The 12,736-nt window shown below is 42.9% G+C and overlaps 1 protein-coding gene across 1 annotated transcript in view; it reads left to right on the plus strand.

Moving 5' to 3' along the window:
* The window catches only part of LOC120562999, a gene marked incomplete in the record, with an annotated part of 504,869 nt that overhangs the window by 387,420 nt on the left and 104,713 nt on the right, over nucleotides 1-12,736 (plus strand).

A 12,736-nucleotide genomic window follows, 5' to 3' on the forward strand; every position in this document is an offset into this window, starting at 1 on the left:
TAGTCTCTCTACATACTACTCTCTACAGTTGTCTCTCTACATACTACTCTCTACTGTTGTCTCTCTACGACTAATATCTACATTTGTCTCTCTACATACTACTTTCTACTGTTGTAGAGACTACATACTACTCTCTACTGCTGTCTATATACTAATATCTACATTTGTCTCTACATACTACTCTCTACTGTTGTAGAGACTACATACTACTCTCTACTGCTGTCTCTCTATATACTAATATCTACAGTTGTCTCTCTACATACTACTCTCTACTGTTGTAGAGACTACATACTACTCGCTACTGTTGTCTCTCAACATACTACCTTTTCTACGCTTTTGACTGTTTAAAAAAAGTTTTTTCAAACGTTCCTTCCTTTGACATTTGTAATAGGGCCATTATAAATTCATTCTGGGCCAGTAGAACATTGTTTTTCACTCGCCTGACTGGACAACATTGAACCCTGATATGTGTTTGGTTGTTGTGTGTGCAGACGTGCGAGCGTTGGCGCTGCGGTCGGTGAAATTTCAGCTGAGCGGAGGATCTGTTGAGCTGAACGACCCGGCGCTGCAGGACGCCATCCTGCTGCAGGTCAGATGCTGCTACGCTGCAGCTTTGTGTCTCTACAGGTTTTAAAGTGGTGGGGTGTAGCTCAGTCAGTCAGTAGGGAGTTGGGTTGGGAACTAGAGTGTTGCTGGATATAGAGCCAGCATATCTCCACCAGACTCCAAGTAAATAATCAGGACTCTTAGCGTGTATAGAGCCAGCATATCTCCACCAGACTCCATGTAAATAATCAGGACTTTTAGCGTGTATAGAGCCAGCATATCTCCACATGTAAATGGGTGAATTAAGGGTTTATTTCAACCAAACCAGAGTGGTGATTGTTGGAACAGTGGAAAGATGAACCAAGACGGCTTTTGGTAGTTTTATTTAGTTTCTGTCCACTTTGAATGAAGTGTGTTTTACGATGATAAAAGTCCTGATTATTTACATGGAGTCTGGTGGAGATATGCTGGCTCTATACACGCTAAAAGTCCTGATTATTTACATGGAGTCTGGTGGAGATATGCTGGCTCTATACACGCTAAAAGTCCTGATTATTTACATGGAGTCTGGTGGAGATATGCTGGCTCTATACACGCTAAAAGTCCTGATTATTTACATGGAGTCTGGTGGAGTTTGGTGAGGGTGATTTCGGGGCTGTTTCATGTTAAACTAAAAGGATCTTACTCTTTAACTAAAAGCTCTATCTCTGTAGGGATCCTTTCATTTGCACGTTAACGTTAACTTGCAGCCTGTTGAAACCGTTTCAGCTGCAGCAGAAGCTGGGGGCAGCGGGGATCAGAGAGGGAGTGAAGCTGAGATGGAGGAAGCAGCCCGATGGGAAGGTTTTCCACAGAGCGCCGCCTGCTGGCCGGGAGGAGGAACCAGGGATCCATATTTAATAACCTGTGCATTCTGTGCTGATGTTTCTGTTTCAGATGAAAGTTCATCTTCATCATCCTCTTTTTCTTTCAACATTACAAATGTATTTGCTTTATTCAAATTAAAGGTGCTGTAGGTAGGATTGTGAAGATCAAGGAACAATTTCAACATCAACAACTTCTCAGTCCCTCCCCCCTTTCTGCTAAAGCCCAAACCGTCTCCTAAGCCCCTCCCCCCACAAGGGAGAATGAATGTGTGTGCATGAGCAGTGATTGACACAGAGTTAGACACCCCCCTGGCCGTGATTGGTGCAGATCCCACTCCAGGCTGTAGATGGAGCCAGAGGAGCTAGATTTATTTTTAATGAGCTGCTTCATGTAGTTCTACTGGAACATAGGGTCAGTTTCAGCAGATATGACAGAAAGGTAGTTTTATAAGTCTAACCTACTGCATGTTTAATATTTTGACCTGAAAAATGACTTCAACCATTAACAATAAACTTCTGTCTGGACTAATGGTTCCCTGTGTGTTGTGTGTGTGTGTGTGTGTGTGTGTGTTTTAACATCGGACTGAATACTTGATGATAACAGCAGATAAATGTATATTTTAATTCTACGATGGCTAAGGAACTCTTGATGACTTTTGTAGGGCTTCATGTCAACAAAAATGTCGGAAAAAGCAACAAATTTACACAAAGGTGACAAATGTCTGAGAAAGCCACAAAAAAGTCAGAACAAAAACAACAAAAATGAGGAAAAAAGCTACCAAAATGTTAAAAAAGTGACATATAGTAACAAAAGCACGTCAATAAACTCTCCATGTCTGGTCCTTGGTGGGATTCTCCTTTTCCAGTGTGGCCCCTTTGTGAAAATGAGTTTGACACCCCTGTGTTAGATGAATGGGACTTCTTCTTCCACAGTGCTGCGGAGGTAGATTTATATATAAGCTCCGGACGGAGCCACGGTGCCTCTGCTAAATAGTCTCTGGAAGGAACTGGTTTTGGTGGAACATGTGGACGTTCAAAAGTAGTTTTAGTCCTGCAACAGAAAACTCAGACTGGACAGATGTTACATTAAAGGGTCTGACTGCTGCTGGAATGAAGGACCTGCTCAGGGAGCACACAGTCTCATGTAGGGGGGGTGAGAGGTGTTGCCCATGATTGATGCCAGTCTAGCTAACATCCTCCCCCCCTCCCCCCACCTCCTCTATGGTGTCCAGAGGGCAGACCAGAACAGAGCTAGCCCTCTTCACCAGTCTGTTTAGCCTTTTTCCTGTCCCTCTCTGTGCTCCCAGCTCCCCAGCAGGCTACTGAAGAAAAGATTGCAGATGAAACCACAAAGTGATGTGTGTGTCCTGCACACACACCAAAAGGACCTCAGCCTGGACCAGTCAAGGTTATTGTTGAGGTGAACACCCAGTTATTTTATTACCCTGGATATTCGCCGGTGTAGTACATATCTGTCTGAACATGAAGGCCCTAAAGCGACCAATCAGGCTCGACCGGCTCCCATCTGCTCGTTATAAACCATCATCACTGCTCTGATGAATCATCCTGCGTCTCTACCTGGACTCTCTCTCTCACACACACAAACACACACACACACACACACACACACACACACACACACACACACACACACACACACACACACACACACACACACACACACACACACACACACACACACACACACACACACACACACACAGGTGAGTACAAACTCTCAGACTGTCATCAGTCCGGCTAGATTTCATGTGTTGAGTATTTGCTCTGGATGGAGGAAGTCCAACAGCGTCTCTTTGTGTCAGCGCAGACATTTTAAAACTTCCTTCTGACAGTTAGACTGCAGATGGGAGGGAGGAGACGCTTTCCTTCTGACTTTAAACCCAAATAACTTATCTCGTGGCTCCTGATCTTCTTCCGTACAGCAACTCTCTTCAGCCAAGACGATTTAAAGCAACCGTAACCTTCACACACGTTCCTGCTTTAAACTCTTGTAATATATGTTAACTTTAATGACGTTTGATGTGACGAGTTTTTTTTATTTGTAAATATGACAAACAACAGCTCATATGGTACAGCTTACAGAAGACAAATGAGACGAGAAGGTCAGATAGCTCCAAGCCAGCATAACCTCATATGATGCTGTCTCACTCCTGCATTGTTGGGTTTATGGGTGATTTAGGGCTATCCCAACAATCAGGACTGAATATGCACTTTTTTGTCAGTGTTGGCGTTTCTGTTTTATCTCCCAAAAGGCTTTGAGTTATTGCAACCCAGTCTCACGGCAGTTCGTGAAATGGTCACGTTATTTAATCTATTGATTCGTGTACACGGACACGTTTATCTCGCTTTTTTCGTGGTGGTGAGCACGTTATTTAAACTAATGTATTTTAATGGGAAGCATCTTTTGTGATCACATCACGACTACGGTAGCGAGTCGAATGAAAAGCCGAAAATCCACGTAGGGAGGTTGATTGGGTGGGGGGGGGGATGGGTCAAACAACACAGGACTTTCACCCAGGAGACCGTGGATCGTGTCCCGGTGTGGGACTAATCATTTCCCCGTTCTTCTTTTCCTAAACCCAACCTCTGTATAGATGCTTCCCTTTACGTACTGGCCACCACGGAAAAAAACGAGAGGATCGTGTCTGTGTACCATTTCACGAACTGCCGTGAGACCGTGTTGGATATTGGCATGGTTGCTCCTGCCCATGTCCCTAAGAATTCCACATTTGACCATAGAGCATTCCCAAATGAGACAACTTTTTATATCTATTAAAAAAGGGAAACAGGAAACTTACTAAGTTCCGGTGAAACTGACTGTTTACTGTCAAAATGAATGTGCTAAATTAAAAGGTCCCATGGTATGAAAATTTCACTTTATGAGGTTTTTTTAACATTAATATGAGTTCCCCCAGCCTGCCTATGGCCCCCCAGTGGCTAGAAATGGTGATAGGTGTAAACCGAGCCCTGGGTATCCTGCTTTGCCTTTGAGAAAATGAAAGCTCAGATGGACCAATCAGGAATCTTGCTCCTTATGATGTCATAAGGGGAAAGATTACCTCCCCTTTCTCTGCTTTGCCCGCCAAGAGAATTTGGCCCCCCATGAGAGAGAGAGAGAGAGACATCATGGCTTTCAAACGAGCAAAGTGGCAGTTGGTCAAGACCACACCCCCACCCTCCACCTTGCCCCCCTCTCCTCCTCAATATCTACAGACACAAAAATGGCACATCCCTAAGGTACACGCGATGTGGACGGCTCTAGTGGCTGTAATTCTGCACCAAGGCTGAATTTTCGGAGAATGCAGATACAGTATTAGGGGACCACTAAGGTCTATATAAAAGAGACTTCAGATACAGTATTAGGGGACCACTAAGGTCTATATAAAAGAGAGACTTCAGATACAGTATTAGGGGACCACTAAGGTCTATATAAAAGAGACTTCAGATACAGTATTAGGGGACCACTAAGGTCTATATAAAAGAGACTTCAGATACAGTATTAGGGGACCACTAAGGTCTATATAAAAGAGACTTCAGATACAGTATTAGGGGACCACTAAGGTCTATATAAAAGAGACTTCAGATACAGTATTAGGGGACCACTAAGGCCTATATAAAAGAGACTTCAGATACAGTATTAGGGGACCACTAAGGTCTATATAAAAGAGACTTCAGATACAGTATTAGGGGACCTCTAAGGTCTATATAAAAGAGACTTCAGATACAGTATTAGGGGAACCACTAAGGTCTATATAAAAGAGAGACTTCAGATACAGTATTAGGGGACCACTAAGGTCTATATAAAAGAGACTTCAGATACAGTATTAGGGGACCACTAAGGTCTATATAAAAGAGACTTCAGATACAGTATTAGGGGGACCACTAAGGTCTATATAAAAGAGACTTCAGATACAGTATTAGGGGACCACTAAGGTCTATATAAAAGAGACTTCAGATACAGTATTAGGGGACCACTAAGGCCTATATAAAAGAGACTTCAGATACAGTATTAGGGGACCACTAAGGTCTATATAAAAGAGACTTCAGATACAGTATTAGGGGACCTCTAAGGTCTATATAAAAGAGACTTCAGATACAGTATTAGGGGACCACTAAGGTCTATATAAAAGAGACTTCAGATACAGTATTAGGGGACCACTAAGGTCTATATAAAAGAGACTTCAGATACAGTATTAGGGGACCACTAAGGTCTATATAAAAGAGACTTCAGATACAGTATTAGGGGACCACTAAGGTCTATATAAAAGAGACTTCAGATACAGTATTAGGGGACCACTAAGGTCTATATAAAAGAGACTTCAGATACAGTATTAGGGGACCACTAAGGTCTATATAAAAGAGACTTCAGATACAGTATTAGGGGACCACTAAGGCCTTTATAAAAAAGACTTCAGATACAGTATTAGGGGACCACTAAGGTCTATATAAAAGAATCCAAAGAGCACCATGTCATGGGACATTTAATATATAACCTATATTTGTTGTGTTATTTTTACATATTGACTCCAAGTGTTAACATTTGCTGATGTGTATTACAGAGTTGTGTCTCTTTATGCTTACCCCCCTCCCCGACCTGTTTGTTCATGTTTAAGGCGTTCCAAAATATGCCCGCGCTTTCAAGTGTCTGTCCCATGTGCAAATAGTGTTCGAGCTCAACCGGTTCCGTCACTGGAGGAAAATAAGTTAAACTAAATGTCCCTGAGGCCTGAACTAACATGTCTGAACTCAAACAACACGTTCGGTTACAGATTTTTTTGTGAAATGTTAAACTTGTTTTCACACACAGATGTCAGATAACATGTTTATAGTAGCTGCAGAGAACAGGTGTTTTACCTTGTTTGTTATGTAAGTAGTGCAATACATGGGCTGTTGGAATGCTCAATATGTCATTGTGTACTGCATAGGTTATGTGGAAATGTGTCATTTGTACAATTCGTACAGGGTTGTTCAATTACAAACTGCCACTGAAGGAGGAGTTAATGTGCTTACTATATAGGGACCTGTCTAATGTATATGAGAGTATTACTATATAGGGACCTGTCTAATGTATATGAGAGTATTACTATATAGGGACCTGTCTAATGTATATGAGAGTATTACTATATAGGGACCTGTCTAATGTATATGAGAGTATTACTATATAGGGACCTGTCTAATGTAAGTGAGACCATTACTATATAGGGACCTGTCTAATGTAAGTGAGACCATTACTATATAGGGACCTGTCTAATGTATATGAGAGTATTACTATATAGGGACCTGTCTAATGTATATGAGAGTATTACTATATAGGGACCTGTCTAATGTATATGAGAGTGTATTACTATATAGGGACCTGTCTAATGTATATGAGAGTACTACTATATAGGGACCTGTCTAATGTATGTGAGTGTATTACATATATAGGGACCTGTCTAATGTATATGAGAGTATTACTATATAGGGACCTGTCTAATGTATATGAGAGTATTACTATATAGGGACCTGTCTAATGTATATGAGAGTATTACTATATAGGTACCTGTCTAATGTATATGAGAGTATTACTATATAGGGACCTGTCTAATGTATATGAGAGTATTACTATATAGGGACCTGTCTAATGTATATGAGAGTATTACTATATAGGGACCTGTCTAATGTATATGAGAGTATTACTATATAGGGACCTGTCTAATGTATATGAGAGCATTACTATATAGGGACCTGTCTAATGTATATGAGAGTATTACTATATAGGGACCTGTCTAATGTATATGAGAGCATTACTATATAGGGACCTGTCTAATGTATATGAGAGTATTACTATATAGGGACCTGTCTAATGTATATGAGAGTATTAATTATTATAGGACCTGTCTAATGTATATGTGAGTATTACTATATAGGGACCTGTCTAATGTATATGTGAGTATTACTATATAGGGACCTGTCTAATGTATATGAGAGTATTACTATATAGTTACCTGTCTAATGTATATGAGCTATTACTATATAGGGACCTGTCTAATGTATATGAGAGTATTACTATATAGTTACCTGTCTAATGTATATGAGAGTATTACTATATAGGGACCTGTCTAATGTATATGAGAGTATTACTATATAGGTACCTGTCTAATGTATATGAGAGTATTACTATATAGGGACCTGTCTAATGTATATGAGAGTATTACTATATAGGGACCTGTCTAATGTATATGAGAGTATTACTATATAGGGACCTGTCTAATGTATATGAGAGTATTACTATATAGGGACCTGTCTAATGTATATGAGAGTATTACTATATAGGTACCTGTCTAATGTATATGAGAGTATTACTATATAGGGACCTGTCTAATGTATATGAGAGTATTACTATATAGGGACCTGTCTAATGTATATGAGAGTATTACTATATAGGGACCTGTCTAATGTATATGAGAGTATTACTATATAGGTACCTGTCTAATGTATATGAGAGTATTACTATATAGGGACCGGTCTAATGTATTTGAGAGCATTACTATATAGGGACCTGTCTAATGTATATGAGAGTATTACTATATAGGGACCTGTCTAATGTATATGAGAGTATTACTATATAGGGACCTGTCTAATGTATATGAGAGTATTACTATATAGGTACCTGTCTAATGTATATGAGAGTATTACTATATGGGGACCTGTCTAATGTATATGAGAGTATTACTATATAGGGACCTGTCTAATGTATATGAGAGTATTACTATATAGGGACCTGTCTAATGTATATGAGAGCATTACTATATAGGGACCTGTCTAATGTATATGAGAGTATTACTATATAGGGACCTGTCTAATGTATATGAGAGTATTACTATATAGGGACCTGTCTAATGTATATGAGAGCATTACTATATAGGGACCCCTGTCTAATGTATATGAGAGTATTACTATATGGGTACCTGTCTAATGTATATGAGAGTATTACTATATGGGGACCTGTCTAATGTATATGAGAGTATTACTATATAGGGGATCTGTATAATGTATATGAGAGTATTACTATATAGGGACCTGTCTAATGTATATGAGAGTATTACTATATGGGGACCTGTCTAATGTATATGAGAGTATTACTATATAGGGACCTGTCTAATGTATATGAGAGTATTACTATATAGGTACCTGTCTAATGTATATGAGAGTATTACTATATAGGGACCTGTCTAATGTATATGAGAGTATTACTATATAGGGACCTGTCTAATGTATATGAGAGTATTACTATATAGGGACCTGTCTAATGTATATGAGAGTATTACTATATAGGGACCTGTCTAATGTATATTAGAGCATGTCTATAAATCTATAAAACAAAGTCCCACCCGTGTGGATAGATATCTGTGGCTCAGAAGGTTCTAGACATACTGCCAGAATGATCACAAATGTAATTACCCAAATTTAAAGGACCACCCAAAATGTATACAACCAACCCCAAAATGGTTGTCCTATTTCAGTTTCCAACGTCAGTATTTGTTTCTGGAAGTTTACTACAGCCAATTCAAATTACTCTTAATTCAATTTAAATTAGAGTTTGATCTTACCCTGCTGCTTGAAATTGCTTCCGTCTTAATAGATCAGTGTTGGGTCAGTAGAGTCCTCCGTGGTTTCTGATCCTCTCTCTCTGAATGCTTTTTGGGCGAGGTAGAGGCAAAGATCGTTTGATCTCGGATCGCAAGTCCTCAGTCAACCACGGAGTCTCTCTTATCTGAGCCCCGCACATGATCCCCATTCTCATCGCCATTCTGTAGTGGAAGTTTCCTTTGCAGCAGGGGGGGAAATTTCAGAGTTTAGTAAATTGAAACAAATAAGACAGACTGAGATTAAAACCAAGTTGGGTTTTTGTATTTTATTAAAAAAGATATATTTGCAAATAGGATCAACATGATTTCACAAAAGGCCACAGCCCAGTGTGGAGTCAGTTTCTCAAATGAGTGAACAGAACACCAGGCATATATGCATCTTCAGAGTGACAGCACACACACACTTAGATTATTATGACGCTACAGTTTTTACAGGCAATCTGATACACATGAAGACAATCAGAGAAATACAAGAGACATCTTGGAGCCATCTCACCTCCTCCTCCCGGTACGACTTTCACCCCCCAGTTACATCTTAACTGGCATGGGAAAACTAGAGATGACCTTGTAGCCCCTATCTGTTCAGGCAAAAGTGCTTACATTATGTTCCAGACTGGAAGTCTCACAAAGTTAGAATCAAAATCTGCATGTGGGAATGAGAAACTCTTTCAGCATTTGTGGATGAATTAAAGTAGAAATAAAACATAAAAATATAAGGAATTATGCTTAAATGTAATTTTTTCCATTACAATAGTAGTTGTAGTAGTTCATGGTGTAGCATGACACTGCAGGGAGTAAAAAAATAATTGTACTCATAATTCTGGCAATAAAGAATAAAACAAATTAAATAATATGAAATAAAAAAATAAGAATTACTTATGAGCACCTATTCTGACAATACAAAATATCTTCTATCTATTTCAGCTCGTTCTGCGGTAAGAAAACATTCAATCTTATAAAAAATATATCAGAAAAATTCTGTATAATCTTTAACATAACATGTATTCAGGGTTCTCCCCGACATTATAACTCTGAGGTGCAGCAGCCGAGCCGGTTTGGCTGACCTGAATGAATGTGAAGCACCGAAAAAAGCGCCAGAACCAGCTGAAAAAAGCACAAAAAAACAGCAGGATAAAGCGCCAAAAACACAGAAAAACAGCGCCAAAACCAGCAGGAAAAAGTGCCTGTGTACGATATGATTAATCACAATCACAATCATCTTGGGCGGGGCTAAGCTCCAGACGGAGCCACGGTGCCTCTGCTAAATAGTCTCAGGAAGGAACTTGTTTTGGTGGAACATGTGTATGTTCAAAAGTAGTTTTAGTCGTCCATCCATCCATCTTCGTCCGCTTATCCGGTGTCGGGTCGCGGGGGGAGCTGCTCCAGCAGGGGACCCCAAACTTCCCTTTCCCGAGCAACATTAACCAGCTCCGACTGGGGGATCCCAAGGTGTTCCCAGGCCAGGTTGGAGATATAATCCCTCCACCTAGTCCTGGGTCTTCCCCGAGGCCTCCTCCCAGCTGGACATGCCTGGAACACCTCCCTAGGGAGGCGCCCAGGGGGCATCCTCACCAGATGCCCAAACCACCTCAACTGGCTCCTTTCGACGCAAAGGAGCAGCGGCTCTACTCCGAGCTCCTCACGGATGACTGAGCTTCTCACCCTATCTCTAAGGGGGAGCCAGCCACCCTCCTGAGGAAACCCATTTCAGCCACTTGTACCCTGGATCTCGTTCTTTCGGTCATGACCCAGCTTTCATGACCATAGGTGAGGGTAGGAACGAAAACTGACCGGTAGATCGAGAGCTTTGCCTTCTGGCTCAGCTCTCTTTTCGTCACAACGGTGCGATAGATTGAATGTAATACCGCACCTGCTGCGCCGATTCTCCGACCAATCTCCCGCTCCATTGGCCCCTCACTCGCGAACAAAACCCCAAGGTACTTAAACTCCTTCACCTGGAGAAGGCACTCCATCGGTTTCCTGCTGAGAACCATGGCCTCAGATTAAGAGGTGCTGATCCTCATCCCAGCCGTTTCGCACTCGGCTGCGAACCGATCCAGTGAGTGCTGAAGGTCACAGGCCGATGATGCAATCAGGACCACATCATCTGCAAAGCGTTGAGATCCCCAGCCCACCGAACTGCAACACCTCCCCACCCCGACTACGCCTTGATATCCTATCCATAAATATTACAAACAGGATTGGTGACAAAGCGCAGCCCTGGCGGAGGCCAACCCTCACCTGAAACGAGTCCGACTTACTGCCGAGAACGCGGACACAGCTCTGCCACTTTGGTCGTGTACAGAGATTTGGATGGCCCTGAGTAGAGACCCCTCACCCCATACTCCCGCAGCACCTCCCACAGTATCTCCCGGGGGACCCGGTCATACGCCTTCTCCAAATCCACAAAACACATGTAGACCGGTTGGGCATACTCCCAGGCCCCCTCCAGGATCCTTGCGAGAGTGAAGAGCTGGTCCGTTGTTCCACGACCAGGACGGAATCGCGATGTTCCTCCTCAACCTGAGGTTCGACTATCGGCCGAACCCTCCTTTCCAACACCTTGGAGTAGACTTTACCAGGGAGGCTGAGAAGTGTGATACCCCTGTAATTGGCACACACCCTCTGGTCCCCCTTTTTAAAAAGGGGAACCACCACCCCAGTCTGCCACTCCTTTGGCACTGTTCCAGACTTCCACGCAATGTTGAAGAGACGTGTCAACCAGGACAGCCCCTCCACACCCAGAGCCTTGAGCATTTCTGGACCGGATCTCATCAATCCCCGGGGCTTTGCCACTGTGGAGTTGTTTGACTACATCAGTGACTTCCGCCCGGGAATCGGACGCCAATCCCCGTCATCCTCCAGCTCTGCCTCTAACATAGAGGGCGTTATTCGTCGATTCAGGAGTTCCTCAAAATGCTCCTTCCACCGCCCTATTACCTCCTCAGTTGAGGTCAACAGTGTCCCATCCTTACTGTACACAGCTTGGATGGTACCCCACTTCCCCCTCCTGAGGTGGCGAACAGTTTTCCAGAAGCACCTTGGTGCCGACCGAAAGTCCTTCTCCATGTCTTCTCCAAACTTCTCCCACACCCGCTGCTTTGCCTCTTTCACGGCAGAGGCTGCAGCCCTTCGGGCCCTTCGGTACCCTGCAACTGCCTCCGGAGTCCTCTGGGATAACATATCCCGGAAAGACTCCTTCTTCAGTCGGACGGCTTCCCTGCTGCCCGGGTCTGGTCCATCGAGGCCCCTGACCTTCACTGCCACCCATGTGGCAGCGCACTCGACCCCAGCGGTTCCTCCTACAGGTGGTGGGCCCATGGGCTGGAGAGATGGGAGCCACGTAGCTTTTTCGGGCTGTGCCCGGCCGGGCTCCATGGCAAACCCGGCCACCAGACGCTCGCTGACGAGCCTGCCATCTGGGCCTGGCTCCAGACGGGGGCCCCAGGCTTCCTCCGGGCAGGGTCACTCCATCTCTACCTCGATTACTCATAGGGTTTTTGAAACATTCTTTGTCTAGCCCCTCACCTGAGACCACTTTGCCTTGGGAGACCCTACCAGGAGCACAAAGCTCCAGACAACACAGCCCTCAGGTTCATAAAGACACACAAACCTCTCCACCACGATAAGGTGATGGTTCCCGGTACTCAGATTGGACAGATAGTCTAGCTA

The sequence above is a fragment of the Perca fluviatilis genome, chromosome 7 (assembly GCF_010015445.1).
Source record: "Perca fluviatilis chromosome 7, GENO_Pfluv_1.0, whole genome shotgun sequence".
NCBI lineage: Eukaryota > Metazoa > Chordata > Actinopteri > Perciformes > Percidae > Perca > Perca fluviatilis.